The 24,471-nt window shown below is 41.9% G+C and overlaps 1 long non-coding RNA gene across 1 annotated transcript in view; it reads right to left on the reverse strand.

Moving 5' to 3' along the window:
* LOC138437632 (uncharacterized) overlaps positions 1–24,471 on the reverse strand; it is a 76,859-nt gene that overhangs the window by 21,480 nt on the left and 30,908 nt on the right. The window contains exon 5 of the long non-coding RNA XR_011256048.1: positions 10,510–10,551. This is a non-coding gene — a long non-coding RNA (uncharacterized lncRNA). The remainder of the gene's footprint in view (positions 1–10,509; positions 10,552–24,471) is intronic.

The raw sequence follows: 24,471 nt of genomic DNA on the forward strand, positions 1-24,471 counted from the left end.
TAACAATGGGCAACCAGAATATCTCTAATTATTTGGAAATTATGCAAGACGCTTCTAAACTATCCATAGATCAAAGGTAAAAATCAGACTGAAAACCAGAAAATATTTAGAACTGGATGGTTATGAAAATATGGCACATCAAAACTTGTGGGCTACAGATAAAGAATTGCTTAAAAGGAAATACATAGTATTAAATGCATATAATGGAAAAGAAGAAAGGCTGAAATTTAATTATATAAGTATCCATTTTGAGAAGTTTATAAATATTCAGTGGTAAACCCCTAGAAAGTAGAAGGAAAGAAGTAATAAATATAAGAGCAACAATTAATAAAACAAAAAATAAAAAAAGGAAGTGAAGAAAACCAAAAGTTCTTTGAGAAGACTCATGAAGTCAATAAATCATTGGAGAAAGAATAAAAAAAAGAAGAAAGAAGGTAGAGATTTCAGGAATAAAAAAGGAGATGTTACTACAGATTCTATGGTATTAAAAATATTCTAAACAACTCAAGACTATTTGAAAACTTGGAGTTTTAAAGGAAATGAATAAATCCATAGGAAAACAAAACTTAAAACTGGCATGTGAGGAAATGAAAGATATGAATAGTATCAAATCTGTAAAAGAAATATAATGAATAATTTCTAATTTTCCCGCACTTTAGCCTTCAGGCCCAGACAGTTCAATGTTGACAGTAGTGGAAGAAATTTCACATATTGAGGTAGAGAGAAGTCATTCTGGCTTATACCTGACTTGGCTTAAACTTTATGCAGTCTTATGGCCTGTCAAACATGCAATGTACATGTATAGTGCATGTATATCTGCTTTAACTGTTAAAGAAAAGAATGCATTTAAAAATCAAAATGGAGTAACTATGGTTCAGGCATTCAAAATGGAGCCAGGTGGCCATTGCAGATGTGGTTTCAGACACATTCTTGCATCTCTGAGAACTTGAATTTGCTGAATTGTATCAAACTCAAGGACACCACCAGCTGTTTTCTAAACAATATCTACTAGCAGCTGCCAACTGCACCTTTATGGTCTTAAGGTGTAGGACTCCAATCAATCCTAGCTTAACAACCACCCTTACTTCTTGCCAGTTCCAATCCTAATTTCTGACAAACAAGTTAGGTAATTTTGAGGTTTTTTTCCTGTATAAGCCTCCCTCATTTTGTAGTCTGGCAGAGCACAATTCAAGTGCTTCTTCAATCTCCAGGACACTAGTCCTCAGTTTGACTTGAATAAAACTCTCTTCTTGTTTTTATTATAGATTGTTTGTTGACTATTTACATCAACAGGAGAATAGACAAAGCAAGAACCTCTCTCAGCTTCTTTGTTACAAAGAAAGAAAACTCGCCAATGAATTTATCTCATAATTGTAGATCTAAAAACTCCTAAGCTAAATATTGCCAAATCAAATTCAGCAATATATTAAAAGGATAATATTTAATGCATTACAACTAAGTTAGATTTACTTCGGGAATGCATGGTAGATTTAACAGTAGAAGTGATCAATATAATTCATTATACTCACAGAATAAAGGAGAAAAATCATGAGCATGAAATAGTTACAGAGGAAATTTGCTAAAACATCCAGGAGCACATCAAGGTTTTGCAAGGCTTGAAACTGCTCCAATTTCTAATATTAATAAAAGTGATACAAAATTATCAGCAAAATATAAAATATATGGAAGTGAAGTTTTATTTAGTGAAAGAAATCCCAATAAGTTACAAATAGTAAAAAGCTGACAAATATCATAAGCATTACAGAGCCTAGAAAAATTTAAAAAATTATTTTTATTGTCTGACATAACTCTATAATATTTTCCCTTACACTTTTTGGCTGGATAAATCTTTGGTCACTCCTTTTTATGATGATTATTTTTGCAATACTTTCTACAGAGAAAATAAAAAGATAATTGGGTATTTTTTCTAGCATGATGTTCTTTAAATTCTTTATTACTTATTTGGAAATATATATTTTATCTTAAAAACTTGTTCTTGCTACACTCAATGACATAAAGCAAGATTCTCTATGACCCATATCCTAGAATAACGGAAATAAAAACCAAAGTAAACAAGTGGGATCTGATTAAACTTAAAAGCTTAGGAAACTATAAGTAATGTGAAAAGACAACCCTCAGTATGGGAGAAAACAATAGGAAATGAAACAACTGACAAAGGATTAATTTCCAAAATATACAAGCTGCTCATACAACTCAATACCAGAAAAACAAACGACTCATCAAAAAGTGGGAAAAAGACCTAAACAGATATTTCTCCAAAGAAGACATACAAATGGCTAACAAACACATGGAAAGAAGCTTAACATTGCTTTTTATTAGAGAAATGCAAATCAAAACTACAATGAGATTATCACCTCACACCAGTCAGAATGGCCATCATCAAAAAGTCTACAAAATGCTGGAGAGGGTGTGAAGAAAAGGGAATGCTCTTGCACTGTTGGTGGGAATGTAAATTGATACAGCCACTATGGAAGACGGTATGGAGATTCCTTAAAAAACTAGGAATAAAACCACCATATGACCCAGCAATCCCACTCCTAGGCATATACCCTGAGGAAACCAAAATTGAAAGAGACACATGTATGCCATTGTTCACTGCAACACTATCTACAATAGCCAGAACATGGAAGCAACCTAGATGTCCATTGGCAAATGCATGGATAAAGAAGCTGTAGTACATATACACAATGGAATATTACTCAGCCATAAAAAGGAACACCTTCGAGTCAGTTCCAAGGTGGATGAACCTAGAACCTATTATACAGAGTGAAGTAAGTCAGAAAGAGAAAGATAAATATCGTATTCTAATGCATATACACGGAATTTAGAAAAATGGTACTCAATTTATTCACAGAGCAGCAATAGAGAAACAGACATAGAGAATAAACTTATGGACACACAGAGAGGGAAGGAGAGGGTGAGATGTATGGAAAGAGTAACATGGAAACTTACATTACCTGGTGTAAAAGAGATGGCTGATGGGAATTTGCTGTTTGGCTCAGGAAACTTAAACAGGGGCTCTGTGTCAACCTAGGGGGTGTGATGGGGAGGGAGATGGGAGCAGGATTCAGGAGGGAGGGGATATATGTATCCCTATGGCTGATTCATGTTGAGGTGTGACAGGAAATAACAAAATTCTGTAAAGCAGTTATCCTTCAATTAAAAAATCAATAAATTTTAAAAATGTTACAGAAAAAAACTTGTTCTTGAAAAGAAATATAAATATTAAGGATTGTTGTCAATTTGGGGAAAATCCGTCAAAATTTTTTCAGATAAAATTTTTAACATTTCAGGGAATATGAATTTTTCTTCTGTAGTGGCTTTTCTTAAGAACTTTTTGAACTGATAACATTTATTAATCAATAGGCATATTCTCAGGAGGCATTTCTACATTAGGACAGCAGCAATGACTCAACTATTCACAGATATGACTGAAAACCACATAAATATATCCCACAAATTAAGTATATTCCAGGCTGAATATCTACCTTTCCTACATTCCCCACAAATGATCACAGCCACTTCAGTACTACCTGACATAAAGCAAAGTATAATGAGATCAAGCTGGAGTGGAAAAACACAGTGATCCAAACTAATCATAGTGTGTATATCTTTTTCACATTTAACACAATACATCTTCATGTAAACACTTTGCTAGAGCCTTTCTCACAGTCCTGAAGAAGGTCCTTGGAAGTAAGGCATCTTGAAGCGGAAGCCTCATTAGTTCCCATAAATCTCCCTCTGTCGCCTATTCATGTTAAAAACCCACAGCAAACCAGGGATAGAAGATGTATCAGCCAACTATCACTAGCTAATGAACAACCATAAAATAATGATATAAAACAACAAGCACTTATTTCTTGCACATTTATCTAAGGGTTGACTGCGGCAGCTATAATTCAACTTATGGGTCTGTGGATTGGCTGAGGTGTCTCTGCTCCTCTCATCATATTCTATGGCTCAGGCTCCCCAGGGTATGTTCTTGTGGTGGTGAAAGAGTACAAGAGTACTATATCCCATTTGTCAAGGCATCTCATGTAATGGATGTCAAATTCAAAGTGGGGAAATGCACTTTGCCTTCTTTGAGGCAATAGAATTCTCAATTCCCTCCAAGTTCAGAACTCTCAGTAACAGTGCAGGAATAAACAGCCCCTAGTCCCCACCTCCTAACCTGCTCTGCCTCACTTCCCATCTCTGACTCTCTGCAAAGGGGCTTGTACATTCCTGTGGACATGCCAGCCTGCCCAGGCATGCTCCTTCCACACTCCCAGCAAACTATCTGCCCCATGGCTACCCCTCAGGTTCAGGGACACATAAGCCAGCAGTGTGGTCCAGCTTTAGGAAGACAGGTCTGGAGAAGTCTGTAAGGTCCTGGGGTCAGGCTCCAGAACATTGTGGCAGTGGATACAGAGTCATAGGTACAAAGGGCATGGTGTAGGAGGGTGCCATGCAGCTTTGGAGTAGATGTATGTTCTTAGCCTCATGGGCCCTCTGTATGCAGGCACGTGGGCAGAGAAAGATCAGAGCAGGACCCTCCAACATGTGGGCCAAGGGTAGAGTCTCTTGCCCAGCTGTAAAGGAAATGTGCACTTTCTTATAAAAACCAACTATGCATTTTCAACCATCAGGGAAACCTGTTTCTTTAATGCACCTTGCAATGCAAGGAACACCAGTTTGATCCTTAGCCCAGGAAGATCCCCCATGCTGCAGAACAACTAAGCCCACATTCCACAATACTGCCCATGAGCCAAGAGCCCAGGAGTGTAACTATTGAAGCCTGAGCACCTAGAGCCTGTGCTCTGCAACAAGAGGAGCCATGGGAATGAGAAGCCCCCACATCCCAACGAAGAGTAGCCCTGCTCTCTGCAACCAGAAAAAGCCCATGTGCAAGTACTAAAGATCCACCAGAGCCAAAAGGTTAAATAAATGAATAAATATTTTTTAAAAAAGAAGAAGAAAAGAGATAAACCTTCCTCTCACCACCCCCCGGAGGTCCAGGAGAGAGGGGATATATGTATACGTATAGCTGATTCACTTTATTGTACAGCAGAAACTAACACAACATTGTAAAGCAATCATACTCCCATTAAAAAAGAGAGAGACAGACACACACACACACACAGAGAGAGAGAGAGAAAAGGAGAGAGGCAGAAAAAGATTTTTAAGTAGAATGGGGCATTCCACTCAATGAGTGTATGTCCTGATACAAATCTCCCTTCAGAATATAAATACCATGAATGTGAGGACTTGTTTTGCTCACTACTATATGCACCCAGAGCCTGTGCCTAGGAAGACTCAGTAAATATTTGACCAAAAAATGGATCTGCATTTCCCTCAGTTGTTATCAGATGCTGCATGCCTATTCTGGTGTGAGCCTCTTGCTGATGGTAGTGTTTAAAGATGTATCACAGGTATTTTGAACAACAGTGAAAAAGGGGTAAAGTATTGAAGAGTTCGGGATTATGGACCAGAAAGCTGGAAAGGGCGTTATTGGTCTGTTCGATCAGCATCTCAAGGAGTCCAAGCACCCCAGAAGCAAATATGTGAGTGTGTTGGAATGTTTGTTTTCCTGGGGAAATATCAAGAGCTTTCATGATAATTCTAAAGTGTCCATGACTCCCAAAATGTCAAAATCAGAACTGTCAGTGAAAACTCTTGTTTTGCAGATTGTAGGTGTATAGCACAGGGAGGTGAAGAAATCAAGATCACTCAGAGCTCTACTTAAATTTACTGACTCCTGAAGTTTCTTTTTATTGCCTCGTAGCGGAACTCATGTCCTCATGTGGAAAGGGGTAGGAGGAATTATTAAGCCCTGCTTTGCAAAGGTTTTCCAGTTTAGCCACACATTAGAACCATAGTGATTTCAGGTGTGGAAGCTGATTCCAACCTGCAGCCAGGGTTTACAATCACCGGGTTAAAATATTTCATTAAAAAGCATGTTGTGGGGATGGTGTGGTGGGATTTTAGTGCCAAACCCTGCTCTATGAATGCCCCACTCCCAGAAGTTTGACTGTGAGAACCTAGAGTTCAGATAACAAGGAAAAAAGACCTAAATGAGAACTAATGTTCCATTCTATTAATGGATGAGGAGGTATCCCATTACTCCACCATCACTCATGCAATTTAGTGCTTCTCTGGTAAACAGAGCCCAACAGCTGGACTTCAGGGTAAACTCAAGTAGGACTTCCAGTTTCTTTGCCCTGAAAAAGACTGTATAGCCTACAAAGCACACCCTACCCAGATGACCTATGTGGGTGCAGGTGAAGAGGCAGGCACAGAGAAGAGAGGGGATCCTTGCAGGGCTTCATCGTACATCTTCATCATACACAAGGCTGCATATTCTCTTACTTTACCAACTGCACAAAGGGAAGAAATGAAATAAAAAGAGAGTTGACTAAGTTACCTCCCAGACCCTCTGTTGGTGTTAGGGAAAGTCCAGAAAAGTCTTGACCCTCTCCAGGAAGGACAAGGTGGTCTTAACCATGGCAACCTCACTCACTAATAAAATGTGGCTGAATCAATATCTTAGGTCATTAGATGGGGGATGGGGAAAGATGGGAATTGGAAAAGAGAGTGACTTCACAGAGGAAGGAGAAGAACATTTCACTTCAACAGCAAGGAGTGATGAGAGTTAATGTCAGGGTTTACTGGGCTGTGGAAGAAAGTGCTGTTGACCTCTGCAGATGGAAAGTGAAAGGCCAAGGGCAGCTTTATGGAGGAGGTGCCTCTTTAGCTGAAATCTACTTTGTGGACTAAGGTCCGTCTAGTCAAGGCTATGGTTTTTCCTGTGGTCATGTATGGATGTGAGAGTTGGACTGTGAAGAAGGCTGAGCACTGAAGAATTGATGCTTTTGAACTGTGGTGTTGGAGAAGACTCTTGAGAGTCTCTTGGACTGCAAGGAGATCCAACCAGTCCATTCTGAAGGAGATCAGCCCTGGGATTTCTTTGGAAAGAATGATGCTAAAGCTGAAACTCCAGTACTTTGGCCACCTCATGAGAAGAGTTGACTCATTGGAAAAGACTCTGATGCTGGGAGGGATTGGGGGCAGGAGGAGAAGGGGACGACTGAGGATGAGATGGTTGGATGGCATCACTGACTCGATGGACGTGAGTCTGAGTGAACTCTGGGAGTTGGTGATGGACAGGGAGGCCTGGCGTGCTGTGATTCATGGGGTCGCAAAGAGTCAGACACGACTGAGCAACTGAACTGAAATGAACTGAACTGAAGGAAGAATGCAAGTTTTCCAGATGGACAGGCAGAGGGAAATGAATTTTCACAGATATTATGGCATAGAGGGTGAATAATATGGTATTTGAGAGGACTGTAAGATTGTAAATTGCATGAAGAAGGTATATTTGTAATGGTTTATTAAAATAGAAAAATTAGGGATGGCACCACTTAACAAATATTGGTTAGGATAAATGAATTACTTAGCTGACTCCCAAATTAAAGAAATTCTTATAATCTTGGTTTGGAAAATTTCCACCTATTTTGACCAGCTTCTTTTTTTTTTTATTAGACTCTGGATAATTCTCCAAGGACAAGACTGCTTTGAATTTGGTTCAATCAGAGATACAAATAACAATGCCTGACTTTTCATCAGTTCTGAATTAGTGGAGTTTAAATACACTTTCTAGGACCAGACTTCACAGGAGAATCTCAGAATTACTGAAAGCTATTGAATTGGCCCATGTATAAATAAAGCATAACCCTCAGAGTGGAGATGTCTTGTGCAGGTTAGAGAGAAAATGGTCTTGCAGTCAGCTGTTGATTCCAACACTGACCAGGTCTCCTGTGGTGGGGGGTGGGGGGGGCGGGGGTTGTGCTAAAGTCTGGAGCTGGACAAGCCTGGGTTTGAATCTGAGTCAACCACTTACTAGCTAAGAGCTTCAGCAGGTTATGTTGCCCCTCTAAGCCTTGGTATCCACATTAATACTGAGAAAGAATACCTGTCTCATTGAATTGTTGTAAGGATTAACCTAGAAAAATGTTTGTGAGCAGACCGTCCTGACCAAGGCTCTTTTTACTGCAAGGAACAGGAAACCACTTAAACTATTAATAGTTCAAGTGAAATCAAGGAACAGGAAACAAAGTATTTCTCAAGGAGGAACCAAGAACTGGATTACTGGAATCCAGGTACATGCTCCATCTCCCAGGAATCACAGACTTTGTCTTATGGGGTCTCCATATGTTCTTCACACATTCTCCCCTTTGCTCTCCACACACTGGTGTCCTCAGCTTTCCTCAGTTTCATTTCACTTCTTACTACTTCCTCCTTCCCTAGATCTGTCTACACCCTAGGCTTTCTAGAGAAGGTCCTGTTCAGTTTTCTGGTGCCCAGTGCTGTATTTCTGGGAGCAGAACTAGATTGATGGAGTTTAGGTCCAATGTCCAACCCTGGTCCAGTGATCTGTAACCAGGACATGAGATTGTCACTCAAATACAAACATGGCCCTCGCTAGCCCACTCCTTCAGCTCTAGGAGTGCAGACACTAAAACATTTCAACTGCAAGCATCTCACACAACACATATTAGCCTCCATCTCTTTCCCCTCTCCTTACTCTAGCACAGCAGGTTCCCATAATGAGCCCTATACAAATTCATGATTCACTTTAAGTTTTCACTTTTTCTTGGACTATACCTCTTACTAAGGATATCCTACTCCATCCATCCATCCCTCCCCCCCATTCACCCATCCCTCCCCCCATTCATCCATCCCTCCCCCATTCATCCATCCCTCCCTCCATCCATCTCTATCTTCATTTTACCTTCTATGTCCTGCATGAAATCTTCTCTGATATCTTCAGCCCCTCTGTTCTTCCTTATTTCTGACAGTTCCTTATAGTTTAGAGCATACAATTTAGCACAAAATTGTACTAAGCTAAGTAAGCTAAGTCACTTCAGTCATGTCTGACTCTGTGCAACCCCATAGACGGCAGCCCACCAGGCTCCCCCATTCCTGGGATTCTCCAGGCAAGAACACTGGAGTGGGTTGCCATTTCCTTCTCCATGAAAATATTCCATAAATGAATTTCAGTAACTCTTAAACATTCCACAAAATTTCCTAAGAACCTGTGAGAGTATAATACCTGGCAATCCTCTCTAAAACAGAAATTCACCTATCTGCTACATTACTGCTGATGATCTGAAATGTACATGATCTCTTAAAAAATTGTACAATGGCTTGAATTTATGTCTCAGTTACTTTCAGGAAAAGGAAGTGATTTGTCCAAGCTCATGTATGTATTCAGTGGCAGAACTGGGGCCAGACTCCCCGTATCTTTTTACTCACTCTTACAGTTTTCCCTTGCCCTCCACTGTCACCAAATCATTGCCTATGGCCATAAGTATTCTCTTCCTCCCCACCAAACCATGCACCCAGCACCACGAAAGAGGTGAGCATCAGGCTCATTTGCTCTTTACAGTATTTATTGTATTACCTGCCATGATCTGTTCCTTATACTATATTCCTTTTGGCCTCCTCTTCCTCCTGTTTGCTTTCCCTCTGCTCTCTTTGTCATTTTTTTTGCCTTGCTTTGCCCTGTGGACTAAATGGGACTAAATGCTTTGTCCTGTCTCCTTGGCTATAACTTTGCTTCTGCTCCTAACCTCTGGCTGGTATAAATACCCTTCCCAGCTCAGCTTGGCCTCAGGAATGGGTGTTGCCCACTACTGGTTAATTTTGCATTGATTTAATACAAATGTTCTGTGTTTGTCCTCTATGAAAGGTTCTGAATTCTGAGGGATTCAGAGACGAAGAACTCTTGGTCTGCACCTCAGTAAGCTCTCAATCTGGTGATGAGAGGTAGATATTTTTAAACAATGTGGCATGCATCTTCCTTTCAGAGACTTATTCATACAGGACCCCAAAACGGAACCTGGAGTGGTGGAGAGGTGACAGTCGGGGAAGACTTCCTGGATGAGGTGTCCCTGAAATGAGGCGTTAAGGAGAGGTAATTGGATAAGTGTTAGGAGATGAGGCAGTAGGATGGAGGAGAGTGGATATGCAGGCAGAAGAAATAATATAAGCAAAGACATAAAAGTATGAAATAGCAAGAACCGTGAAAGAAATTATAAGCACCCTGATATCTTTGAAGGATAAACCAAGAGCAATAATCCACAACCAATGGGTAGTATAAGATGAAGCTGATGAGGGGGGTAACCAAATTGGAGGGCCTGTCTGCAAGTAAAGATAATTCTACTGTTGGGATTTAGGGCACTAATAAATGACACCTCTGTTCCCTGCCCAGGTTCCTAATTAATTGAGAAAAACCCTAAGGAGTCATCCAGATGGAGCTTAAAATGTCAGTTTTATTGCTGATAAAACAATAAGCATGGCTTAGATCTAGCCACATTGCTTGCTACCACTTTCCAGTACTGAGTTTAATTCCCCAAACACAGACTTCTCTTGCAGGGACAGATCTGCTTAGAGCTGATGAGCATCTGGCCCCTAGAGAAAGAGAGAGATGAAACTGAGCATGCTTACCTCCTTGTCTTAAATTCAGCAATCCAGTAAGGCACTCCTCCTCTGGGGAAAGAGGGAAGATGTGTTACTCTAATGGTGGTCCCTCCATTTGGAAACATGAAGTAAGGGGAAAGGAGGTTCCCATTTAACATGTATCTACCATTTACTGAGCACCTACTATGTGCTGCCGTGCAGAATGCCCTGGTTCCACAAACTGGAACTGGACAGAATCAGAATTAGGTTGGGAAGATTCTCTAACAGAATGGGCAAAAGGACATGGAAACCTCCACCCTAGGATGTCAGGATTGAAAGAAACTTGAAAATTCATTGAATTTGTGGTTCTCCATCAACGCTTAAAAATATCTATATCATCTTATCCATGCAAAATGGCCGTTCAACCTCTTGAATATATCATTGACAGGAAACTCCCTATCTCCCACTGCACAGACATAGCAGAGAAAATGGCTGGTGTTAGCTTAGATGGGGGAGGGCTCCCTAGAAGATGATGCCTAGAATCTTTGTTTTTAATTTCCATTTGGCTGAAATTTTCTCAGTTTTATGTTACTGTGGGGAAAAGAGAACACTGCTTTATATTTTCCATTTTTGTTTTTGTGTACTTTGGACAGGTTACAGCTGTACATGGAACAACAGACTGGTTCCAAATTGGGAAAGGCGTATGTCAAGGCTGTATATTGTCACCCTGTTTATTTACCTTATATGCTGAGTACATCATGTGAAATGCTGGGCTGGATGAAGCAGAAGCTGGAATAAAGATTGCTGGAAAAAATATCAATAACCTCAGATATGCAGAAGACACCACCATTATGGCAGAAAGTGAAGAGGAACTAAAGAGCCTCTTGATGAAAGTGAAAGAAGAGAGTGCAAAAGTTGGCTTAAAACTCACCATTCAGAAAGCTAAGATCATGGCATTCAGTCCCATCACTTCATGGGCAAATAGATGGGGAAACAATGAAAACAGTGAGAGATTTTCTTTTGGGGAGCTCCAAAATCAGTGCAGATGGTGACTGCAGCCACGAAATTAAAAGATGCTTGCTCCTTGGAAGAAAAGCTATGACCAACCTAGACAGCATATTCAAAAGCAGAGACATAACTTTGCCAACAAAGGTCCATCTGGTCAAGGCTATGGTTTTTCCAGTGGTCATGTATTGATGGGACAGTTGGACTGTGAAGAAAGCTGAGCACCGAAGAATTGATGCTTTTGAACTGTGGTGTTGGAGAAGACTCTTGAGAGTCCCTTGGACTGCAAGGAGATCCAACCAGTCCATCCTAGAGGAGATCAGTCCTGGGTGTTCATTGGAGGGACTGATGCTGAAGCTGAAACTCCAATACTTTGGCCACCTCATGCCAAGAGTTGACTCATTGGAAAAGACCCTGATGCTGGGAGGGATTGGGGGCAGGAGGAGAAGGGGACGACAGAAGATGAGATGGTTGGATGGCATCACTGACTCGATGGACATGAGTTTGTGTAAACGCCAGGAGCTGGTGATGGACAGGGAAGCCTGGTGTGCTGCAGTCATGGGGTCGCAGAGTCGGACACGACTGAGCAACTGAACTGAACTGAATGGATATCTAGTTCTTATCATTTTTTTCCCTTCTAGGACATTCAGACATCAATTTGGGATGTTGGGGGAAAAGGCAACACCCTTGCAATCCTCCCAACGCTGGGTTTATGTGGATCCACAGCAGTCCATTCCATCAACAACAACAAACTAGCTCTCACTTTGGTCTTAGTCACGGAGCCTGAAGCATTGTGAGCTGGTTCTGGCATCCTCTCCTCCAGCAGAACAAACTAGTCTTCAACATTGATCAGATGCTGAGGAATACATCAGGGAGTCCATCTTCTGAGTCTAGCCCTGGCTGTTCACATATAACTCCACAGGGATTCACATAGAGACTGGACTAGGTATGGATGGCACAGGCCTCTGTGCTTGGACAGTGCTGCAGCCAGAGTTCCATGACCTGGCATTAGAGACCTTCCTCAAAGGAGGGACTGCAGCCCATTAATCTGTATGCTCTGGGCACAGTCATTTAGCCAGTTATGCCTCCAGCCAGTCTAACTACCATCCACCCGATGTATCTCTATCTGACATTAATACTGCAGGACAAAGAGACGCTGACAAGCCTGGCTTAACTGCTCAACCACAACTGCAGGAGACTCGGAACCAAATATAATCCAGGTTAGGATTTGAATACCAATACTTACTTTCTGTTGTGTTTCATGCAAATGACTTAATGTCTTTCAGTCTCAGATGCCTTATCTGTAGACTGAATATTTCCTACTTCCGAGGATTATCATGAGCATTAAATGGAGTGTACCTAGCTCATGGGGTTAGCAGAGCAGAATGGTTACACTTAATGTTGGCTTCAGACTCATACTGCCTGGGCTCACAATCCAGTTTGCTGCTGACTTAATTCTGAGGAATGGAAGTGATGGTGCACTCTTTAACAAATGTATTTTTTTATGTTAGTATTAAGCAAAATCTTCCAAGGAGCAGGGCCCAGGGCAGAGGTCCCACCAGTCTAGGTCTATTGGAAGCACTGGAATCGGGAGTGAAGGGTGATGTACAAAGGGGTATAAAAATATTTTCTTTTGTTTTATCTTGGTAAGACAGCTCTGGTGTGATGATGTCTAGTACAGTGCTTGCCTGATGGTAGGTGCTCAATAATAATGATAACAGAAATGATAATAGCCAATGTTTCTTGAGTGCCTACCAAGAGCCTGACATTGTTCTAAATTCTTCATATAAGATTATATCATTTAACCCTTGTAACAGCCTTATGCTGCTGCTGCTACTGCTAAGTCACTTCAGTCATGTCTGACTCTGTGTGACCCCATAGACTGCAGCCTACCAGGCTCCCCCATCCCTGGGATTCTCCAGGCAAGAACACTGGAGTGGGTTGCCATTTCCTTCTCCAATGCATGAAAGTGAAAAGTGAAAATGAAGTTGCTCAGTCGTGTCCGACTCTTGGCAACCCCATGGACTGCAGCCTACCAGGCTCCTCTGCCCATGGGATTTTCCAGGCAAGGGTACTGGAGTGGGGTGCCATTGCCTTCTCCAGTAACAGCCTTATAAGATAGAGAATATTAATTGCCTAATTTCATTAGAAGTTAAAAAGAAAGGCTTTAATTTGCTCAGAGTAATATAGCCAGTAACTAGAAAAGCTGGGAAACAAGCCTAGACAGCTCCATATAGAGCCATACTCTTATTATACTATTCTGCCCCAGTCATTTTTGTATTGTTATTGGATTACTGAGTAAGAAGAGTACTGGGATGGGATAGCTGATTCTGAGGCTGGGGGACAGGGTGTGCCAGATTGCATGGGTCCTTTCCAAATTGACAAGTGAAGAAAAGGAGGTCTTTGATTTTCCTGTAACTTTTCCTGTAGACTCAATTTTCCTATAGACTCAGTTTTCCTGTAGACTCAATGCAGGTTGGCAAAGGAGGAGAGATGGGAGTACAGAAGAGAATTCTATCTGAGTGATGCAGACAATTTTTTGCTGGAGCCACCATCTCCCTTGTTGGACATGTCTAGTCAACTTCACCTCTGCATTGTTCTCCAGGGCCTTTTCCTCTTTGGTCTCCAGCCACTGCCACAGATCAGGCTTTTATAATTTTTCACTTGGACTTTTGCTTTCATCTTAAATGTGATCCTTGCTTCCTGTCCCTGAATCTTCTAATCCATCATTGGCTCAGCTACATATAAAACCCCTAATGTCTCGTCACTCCCTACAAAACAAGGTCAAATTCCTGGCATGAAATTCAAGCTCCCTTGAGGGTCTTCCCTAGCCGGTCATATTTACTATTTCAGATTCCTTCTTAGACACTGCTCACATCACCCTTGTAACCTAAAACTCAACCACAGCAACTTACTCTCTGCACCTCTAATACACCACAATTCCAGGGTCTGCATAAGTCCCTGCCTCTTCTTTGCATGCTCTTTATCTCCCTTCTCTGCCTAGTAAAAGTCCTACGGTAGCAGAGATGATTAACTGGTTAACAGAAATGACACCACCCTTCCATATTGGAGAGCTGTTGTTCATGGAGGTGGGACCACGCAAATAGCACCAGTGGTATGTGAACAGAAATATGTGGCACTTCAGGCTGATGTGGTCTGTTTGGGTTCACAATCCTTCGCACACTTTCTCTTCACTGGTATTTGGAAAGGACTCTGAGGCCTCAAGGGACAGTGGAGTCACCAGATGGAACAGCATAAATCCTTTGCGTCACCAGGTGATGGAGAAGTACCCGGGAGAGCCTCCTGACTAGTTATGTCTGCATCCACTTTAAGTGTGGAAGAAATTTTTATTGTGCTAATCCCCTCAGATTTGGGGATTTACTTGTTACCACAGCACAGCACAACCTATCCTGACTTACTTCCTTTTTAAGGCCCAGGCCAAATGTCACTTCTCCTCTGAAGCTTCCCCCTGACTCACCTGTGCAGATAGGGTTAGTGACCACTCCCTGGACCATGCTCCTATTGTTCTATGGACCTACAGCTCATACCCCATTCACCAGATTTATATTGTAACAATTTGTTTTTGTCAATCTTCTTCCTTAACCTGAGAGCTCCTTCCATGCAGAAATCATCTCTTAGTATTTCTGTAATCTCACATTGCTTAGCACAATATCTGGCAACTTGTTGACTGGGTAAATGAATGAACAACTTAATAAATTAGCTAATTTATTAACTAATTAATTAATATTTGTCTATAATTAAGAGCTTGATAGGAAATATCAGTGAGGTTCTCTGGGGTTCAGGTAAACCTAGCTACCTAATGGAAGTTAGAGTATAGTAAACCCTGTGAGTTTCCTGTCTAATATTCATTCTCTGTCTTCCTTTGAAAAGAATCCTGATTTTCTTTGGGGTAGCAACACACCCAGATAAACAGAATTCCTGCAGCTGTATTTGGACATAAAATGTGTAAACTTCTATTGGAAAAGTTTTTATATTTCTGATACAGATAACCACCTCTTCCTGCTTCCCTCTGCTTCTCCCTGGATGGAATGTAGAAGTGATCCCTAGAGATAAAGCAGCCATCTTGTGTCCCTGAGAATAAAAGCTGTCCATGGATAGCAGAGCAGACAGGAAGATTCAGGATCACTGATGGCATTGTAGGGTCCCCACACAGCCAGGATCAGCTTCTTCCAACATTCAATTGTGTGAGAAAAATAAACCTCATGTGCTTAAGTTACCACAACTTGGAGTTTCTGTTGCTTAAGCTGATGTAAACGAATTGATATTAAAAGGAGAGTTTTGAAGCATGGTAACCCTACCCTCTACTTGGCCAAATTTACATCAATGACAACACTTCAAAATAATGGATTGTGAATTAGATCTAAACTCTTTGATTCTTTAAGGGAATCTGATAAATCTAAGAAAGGATAAATTGAGTCCTTAGATAACTAGGTAACCTGAAAATTATCTTATGTTCCTGTGCTGTATAATATAAACATTTAGAACTGTCATTTTGTAAGCACCTAGACTGTAGTAGGCTAAATGGTAAACATGTTACAATAGGTTAAGTTGTACAACCTGATAATGTAGAGATATTTTAAACTTCTGTTTGAAGATGTGAGGAAATTAGGGCTCAGCAAGTTTACTTATCCAATGCCACAGAGAGGTGAAGTCTGGATTTGAACCCACAGTTTTGACTACTAAACTAAACCCTTAATCATTATTATACTTGCTTGGACTAGTAGGCACTTGACAGATATTCACTTAATGATCATATGAAAAAAATGAATACAGCTATCCCTTTCTGCTCTAATATCTGATGTTACTGTAGATATGGGGGTCAAAGCTTAATAAATCTGTGTTGGTCAAGAATATTTCCCTGCAAGTAACAGAAACTCAATTTAAATGCAATTCAGAGAAAATTTTAAAAACATGGGGTAAAGGAGGGATATGTAAATTTTTGTTTGTTTGTTTTGGCCTTGAATAGTTAAGGAGATGGATGGACTGGTGTCCATGTTATTTGCCCCCAAGGGTCTCAAATGCTACTATGTCTCTTTGTTTCTTGTTCTGCTTTCTCTCCTTGTGTTGGCTCTGTTCTCCCCTGGTAGGGCAGCAGGTCACCAGCATGTCCAGGTTCTATGACCAGAACCAGAGGCCACCAGAATCCAGGTGGCCTCTGGATTTGTACCTGTGCAAATGAAGCTGAATGGGGATTTGTTCAGCTGAGGTCACATGCTCATAACTGAACCAATCACTGTGACCAAAAGAAATGGACCTTGTTATTGGTCCATCTTGTGTGACCATAGTAACCCCAGAGGCCAGAGTATGGAACATGACTAGTATCCTCCATCAAGAGGTGGTCCCTTAAAAGATGGGAGGACCAGTTATCAGTTGAAAGAGGGAAGCTGTGGAGACCTCCAGACACTCGTTAGAGGCCAACTACAGAATCCAGTCTCCAGTGTCTGAGTGTTTCTTCTCTTAGGCATCCCTTCCAATTCGGAGAGCTCCTTCCTGTCACAGAGGTAATGGTTCAGAAAAGAAAAAGCCATTGGGAGGCTAGTTCTTTGTAGGAGGAGAAGTTGACATAATGCATAGTAATAGGGGCTCAGAGAATATGTGTTGGGGCCTGACTCAAGGATCTAAAGCTGGGTGGAGAATTCTGAAGGAAGGCAATAGCTGACTCAGCCTTGATGAAAAAAACACAAGGGAAATGCCAGAAAGGGAGACAATGAACCTGTTTAGTAAAAAGATGGGAAGACCTGGCAGATATGATTTTGGTTTTATTCGCAGACCTTATCAAGTTCAGTAAATAATCAACTTGTGAGCAGATTAAAAGGGCAGTACAGGTGGCCTCTGGATTTGCACCTGTGCAGATTTTCAAGGTATGTCGTTGTTTTCTTTGACTGCCTTCACCTCTGTCCAAATAAAAATGAAAGTCCCCTTTCAATTCCCTTTTGTGGTGAAGGTACAATTCCTTTCTCTATCCTTTGCTTTTCCTTCAGAGTGCTCAGACCAGTTAGGATGCTTCGTCAGGATATTCTTAGAACAGTTAGGTTGCAGTGAACAGAACACCTGACTAAGAGTGACTTAAATAATAGCAGTTATGAGTCTTAGGAAATAAGAGGTTTCCAAGCAGTACTGGCACAGTGGCTCAACTATGTGGTCAAATGAGGGAGGGGTGCCTTGTGCTCCTCCCTGAAGTTTCCTTCCATGTGAACGACAGTCACTGTAAGTCCTATTCTCTTTCTCCCCTTTTACCTTCTCTGTCCTTAGTGGGGAGGAGTGGCTGAAATCAAGCTCCCCTTGGTTTCTGCTGCTCTGAGTGTGATCTCTAACTAGTGCTAAGTCTGCCTAACTTGGGGAGTCAGGCCCAGTGGTTCTTCCATGAAGTTACATCCACATACTTAGCATTTATCAGCAACCCAGGTAATATTGTTCTCCTTCATTCCTGCCTCCATTATCCAATTTCTCAATTGGTTCATAGCTCAGAATGGGAAAAAGGGAGTTCTCCATTAGGCTGCTTTAGACTCCAGCAGATGCCATCAAGAGCCCAGGTGTGTGCACTCTGCCTACTCTGCTATCATCCGTCTATCAACAGTGTGTCCCCTTAGTGTCACAACACAGCTGCCACAGCTGCAAATATCACATCACATGAATGCATCCCAAGCAGGAAGGATGGGGAAAGGGGCAAAAGGGCTTTTCCCTTGAGAATATTTCCTAGACGCCCCCAGGTGACTCTCCCTTTCAGCCTATTCACCAGAACTGGGTCACGTGTCCATTCCAGACCAGTGACTGGCAGAGAGAAATGGAAGCATCATGACAGTTTAGTCCAATTCAACTAAGTTATGTTGAGCCACTCAGAACTGGGCGTATAGCCTCCCAAACAAAGTAGGCTTCTGTAGCAGAAGACAGAAGGAACAGCTCAATAGGCAGCTACTAGTGTTTGTTGCATTACTGTTCACAATTTGTGGCTGAGTATTTATTGGTATGGTGATTCATTAATGATCTGACTATTCTTTTTTTATCTTTTTTAATATAAATTTATTTATTTTAATTGGAGGCTAATTACTTTACAATATTGTACTGGTTTTGCCATATATCAACATGTCTATTCTTTCTAGCTTAAGTCCCAGGAGGCAGGATGGGCAGCTGTGTTGTTAGTGCTGTGCCCTCAGAACCTGCTGGAGAACATTCCTCAAAGTTGGGGCTCAATAAATATTCATGGGAACATGTGAATAATTACATGCTCAGAATTGCTGGGCACTGCAGTGAATACCAAGAGAAATGTCAGACACATTCCTTGTTTTTAAAGACTTTATGGTGTGGATGAGGCAAGATTAACATTTAAATTCTTTTCTAGCTACTTGAGTCAAGTTGTCCCCCTCCCTTCTTCCAAATAATATTTATCAGGTGTCTACTACACGCAGACACAATGACAAGTGCTGCAGATGCAAGCAAGACCTGAACCCTGGTGATGGTAAAGGGTTAGTGAGGGAGATGAGTGTGGAAGCCACCATGATAAAAACAAATAGGATGGCTTGGGGAACACCAGAGGAGAAGTCCTGTGTTTCTTTTTTGCCCGCCAATCCACAGGACCCAGGCCAGGGTCTGGTACCTCATAAACACTCAAATAATAGTGGTTATTTGATTGTTGCAGGGGAGAAAACACACATACACACACAGAGACACACACACACACACACACACAAACTTATCAAACATTTAGGGCAGGCATTGTTGATCCATTTTGCAGACCAGGAAACAGACTCAGAGACACTAAATGACCTTCCACAAATAACAGTGGACAGCCCAGGAGGAGGTCCTGGCTCTGCTGATGGCTTGCTCCTTGTTTCTGTTCCTCCTCCCTGCCTTCCCAGCGAGGTGACCAGCTGACATCAGATTCTTAGTCTCGGGAATTGTTCTGTGTCTGGTGTCCTCATTTGACCTATGAACATCTAGACCCATCTTCTCACATGAAGTGTGAAAACCAACATTCATTTCCCTCCTGTCACTCAGCTAGCAGCCCAGCACAAGTGAATGCAAGCAGCCAGTGCTGGGAGATCAAGGTCTACACATGTAAGATTTATTTTTCTCCTTTTCTTGTAATGATGGTATATCTTTTGTATTTAAGCACTAATTATAATTAGTCACTTCCTAGAAAGTGTGCAAACATCACAGCACAGCTGGGAGCCTGCATAATTTAGCCATGATTGCTCATTTAACTTCACAATCTAGGATTGTGTGGGCTTTACAAAAGATATCTCCAGCCCTGGAAGGTGGGGAGGAAAGGGCTTTATTTTTTTATTGGCATCTTTCTCTTAGTGCTCTGTGCAGGCCTTTGTATGGATTTGTAAGATTTCATGTGAAAATACTTACAATCAAAATATTTAAATACTATTATTACATTAATCTTTCAAAGAGCCTTAATTTGCCAATTCTCAGCTACACTTTTCATACTTTAATAGGTATGAATAAATGTTCTCTAACTGGGGTATACAGAAAATAGCATTTTCTTGATCTCCTTTAAATCACCTTAATTATCACACTAGACCCTTATTCCTCTGGATGTGGAAATTTTAATTTCAGACCTTACAGGAATGCCTTCATGTTTCAAGGAGTTAATAGAACCTGGGAGGCAGAAGTGGTCATGCATCCTTACTGTCCAAGCTCAGGGGGAACACTTGATGTCCAGAAGTCCTTGCTTCTGGGTCAGTCATGGAGTTTTGGGTTTTTTACTGAGGGGCCCATGGTCTCCCTACCTCGGGCACACCAAGCAACCAGCCTCCCTGAAGCTCTTCCATCTTCTAAACTAGGCCACAGAGCCAAGTGTGGGACTCTGTGCATGAAGAATTCACATCAGTGCTCCCCTCCCTGGCTGGGCAGGTCATTCTCTCTCCAGAGTCTTTCTGCCTTCCCTTCTCTTTAGGGGAGACTGGCATTTTCTCTTCAAATGGCTGAGGCTTCAACAAAAGATCGGAGGAGCTCTCAGCTCCAGAATGCTTCAGCTCTTCTACCTTGTAAGCAGGCATACAAGTCCACCTGGCTCCCTGCTGTAACGGCAGGGAGGGAAAGATTTAGGAAGAACAAACACAAATTAATCTCTTAATATATTAGCCTTCCATGTTAGGTAATCCTTACCAACCAGTGGGGTTTTTTTTCAACCTAGAGAGATTAATTTACAAAGAATACCCTATACATTTATTCAGGCAATATTTATTGAGCATCCCATGTGCAGTGCAGTGAGCTGTCTACTGCAGGCACGGCCTTGTAATGTACTGCATTATTGCTCCAATTCTTTACCTTCCCCTGTACCTGTGCCCTGTGCTGTGCAACTTGGCAATTGCCACTACATGAGGCAGAGTGGATTTTCTCGTGTTATTGAGCTCATGCTTAGCCATATGGCTCACTTTAGCCCATGGAGCATGGAGAGAAGTGACTGTGTGCGTCAGTCCCAAGACTAGGCATTAAGACACTTTGTTTGCATTCACTACCTCTTGTGCTTCTATTGTTGCCATGAGAAAGACATGCCAGTGGTTCTAAAGAATAAGAAGTACTGTTAGCTTGGAATTAAGCTCAGTAGAGGCCAGCCTGGATGTATCAAACCCCAGTCAACCTGTGGATATATATGTGAGAATAAATAATTGCTGTAAGTTATTGAGCTAGGGCATTGTTTGTTATGCAGCGTTAGCTGACTGATACAAGTGGGGACATGACATAGCAACTGAACAAAAAAACAAACAGGGAATGAAAAAGACATGATCTCTGCCTTTGTGGGGTGTACAGTCTAGAGGGAGAGGCAGACATTAAACCAATTATTACAATGGCAATTTTAAAAATTATAAATGTGATGAAAGTCATGAAGGAACTATGCTAGAATACATAGTGCTGGAAGAGTGTGCGACAGGAACATTTAGCCAAGTATTTTTCCCCCCTAGGGGTGAAGATAGTTCTAGAAAGAGTAACACTGACGTTTCCTATCTGTAGCTAACTAATCCTAGTCTCAAATTCCTACAGATAGTTAACATTGTTGCATTTGTATGAACCCTGATAGCTCAGTTGGTAAAGAATCCACCTACAATTCAGGAGACCTTGCTTCAATCCCTGGGTGGGGAAGATCCCCTGGAGAATGGAAAGGCTACCCATTCCAGTATTCTGGCCTGTAGAGTTCCATGGACTACAGTCCATGGGGTTACAAAGAGTTGGACACGACTGAGTGACTTTCACTTTCACTTTGTAAGCTACCTTAACCCTAAGAAATGGAACAACCAAAATACAAAAATAGATACTGCTGATGCACACGTCTATGGCAGAGCTCTGGAGCTTTCAGGTGGCATGGTATTTGATGTGCTCTCTAGCTACGGGAGGTAGGAGAAGAAATATGCAAGTTCACCAACCATATGCAGTGGCACACCATCAGTCTTAGAATGTCCCAGATAAACCTCAGTGGATGGGTGAGCTGCACCTCACTTGTGTCCTGCATCTTTTCTTTCCTCTTTCTAACCTAGGAGAAAGCAGTATGTGTGTCCAAAGTTTTAAGAGTTGAGAGCCTCTTTAGGCAAAATTCCATGGGGATATGCCAATAAAATATTCACTAGATGCAGGTGGTCTTATGCGAGTTGGTATATCAAATTCATTAATGCCTGCAATACAAGATGAAATAGTAGATGCCAAAAAGTCAACTAGGGCAGTGAAGAAAAGCAGATGTCAGTGCCAGATCAGCCTAAGTTGGAGGCCCACGAAGATCACTTAGTGATCTTAGAAAAGTGATGAGCCTCATTTTTCCTCCCTCTGGAAATAGGAATGACTCCTATGGCAGAGGCTGCTAGAATTTACCAATATCTGCTTCTGCTCTTTCCTAAGCATACAACCTGGCTGTACTTGAAGTTAGGTCTGGCCACATGATTGAGTTCTAGTCCTTAGAATATAAGTGGAGATGATGTGAGCCCTTCCAGGACTGGTTGATAAAACTGTTCCCTGTGCAATCCCTGTTCTCCTTCCCCATCTTCCAGCTGAATAGAGAGACTCCTGATACTCAAAGGAGGGTCCAGCCACAAGGTGGAAGGATCTTGGGTCCACAGATGACTGCACAGAGCAGAGCTCCCACTCTTAACCTGAATCACATAACCCTTTTCAGGTGAGCAAGACATAAACTTTCATCATGTTCAACCACTGGAATTTTAGGGGTTGTCTTGTTATAGCCATTAACTTCTCCTGGTTAATCCAATCATCTACTTTACAGGATTGCTGTGAGAAAGCTTGTGAAATGCCTAGCTTAGGTATTCAATACATAATTAAGTCCTGTAAGAATGGGGCCAAGATGTGGGGCTTTGGGAAAGCATGGTGGTTTCCTGTCTGGCCCTCAGTTCCTTGAGTGTGAGCTCTGCCAAGCTACTGAGATTATAAAATCTTAGACGCTAGGAGACCTGGCCTTGGACTTTTCTGCTCCTGCCCAGAAGCCAGCAGAGTGGTTGCTCAGTACAGGAGACAGAGGAAATGAGAACAACCTCAGAAATAGATGTAGTCAGAAAAAAAGTGCTGCCATTGTTTCCAGAATACAACAAGCAGAGGGTTCCCATTCCCAGAAAGCTCTTCTTGGTTTTCCCTAATGATGATTGATGTCAAAAATGGGGAGCCTAGACATGCCTAAGCCACAAAGTGCCTTCTGAATCAACCCTGGAGCCAGCCTTAAATGTGTTGTAGGATGCTCTAATTCTCAGAGAGCCTGCCATCTTTGACTATAAGTCTGGTATTTGTAAGTTCATTAACTAGCATTTTTCACTTAAACAGAATATAGTGTTCTCCATCCCCACGCTTAGAAAGTTGGCAGTCCAACTTTTAAAAATTGACTAGTTGCCAACTCTTAAAAACTGGCTGATTTCACATAAATATTTATGTTTCTAGTGTCTCTCTAGTAATCAAATGAGCTGGTAATGCTGGGCCCAAATTTCAAGCTGGCAACAATTGGCTCCTACTGAATAGAAGCTACTCCCGTTCAATGGGGCAGACACCACAGCACTGGCCAGTGTACTTGCTGTGCTGTGCTTAGTCTCTCAGTAGTGTCTGACTCTTTGTGACTCCATGGACTGTAGCCCACCAGGCTCCTCTGTCCATGGAATTCTCCAGGCAAGAATACTAAAGTGGGTTGCCATGCCCTCCTCCAGGAGATCTTCCCACCCCAGGGATTGATCCCAGGTTTCCTGCATTGCAGGTAGATTCTTTACTGTCTGAGCTACCAGGGATGCCCAAGAATACTGGAGTGAGTAGCTTATCCCATCTCCAGGGGAATCTTCCAGACCCAGGAAATGAACCAGAGTCTCTTGCATTGCAGGCGGATTTTTTAGCAGCTGAGCTACCAGGGAAGCCCACAAAACATAGCCAGTGTACTTCAGTTCAGTCACTCAGTCGTGTCCGACTATTTGTGACCCTGTGAACCGCAGCATGCCAGGCCTCCCTGTCCATCACCAACTCCTGGAGTCCACCCAAACCCATGTTCATTGAGTCAGTGATGCCATCCAACCATCTTATCCTCTGTTGTTCCCTTCTCCTCCTGCCCTCAATCTTTCCCAGCATCAGGGTCTTTTCAAATGAGTCAGCTCTTCGCATCAGGTGGCCAAAGTATTGGAGTTTCAGCCTCAGCATCAGTCCTTCCAATGAACACCCAGGACTGATCTCCTCTAGGATGGACTGGTTAGATCTCCTTGCAGTCCAAGGGACTCTCAAGAGTCTTCTCCAACACCACAGTTCAAAAGCGTCAATTTTTCTGTGCTCAGCTTTCTTTAAAGTCCAGCTCTCACATCCATACATGACTACTGGAAAAACCATAGCCTTGACTAGATGGACCTTTGTTGACAAAGTAGTGTCTCTGCTTTTTAATATGCTGTCTAGGTTGGTCATAACTTTTCTTCCAAGGAGCAAGCATCTTTTAATTTCATGGCTGCAATCACCATCTGCAGTGATTTTGGAGCCCCCCCAAAAATAAAGTCAGCCACTGTTTCCCTATCTATT

Source organism: Ovis canadensis, chromosome 3 (assembly GCF_042477335.2).
Source record: "Ovis canadensis isolate MfBH-ARS-UI-01 breed Bighorn chromosome 3, ARS-UI_OviCan_v2, whole genome shotgun sequence".
In the NCBI taxonomy this organism is placed as follows: domain Eukaryota; kingdom Metazoa; phylum Chordata; class Mammalia; order Artiodactyla; family Bovidae; genus Ovis; species Ovis canadensis.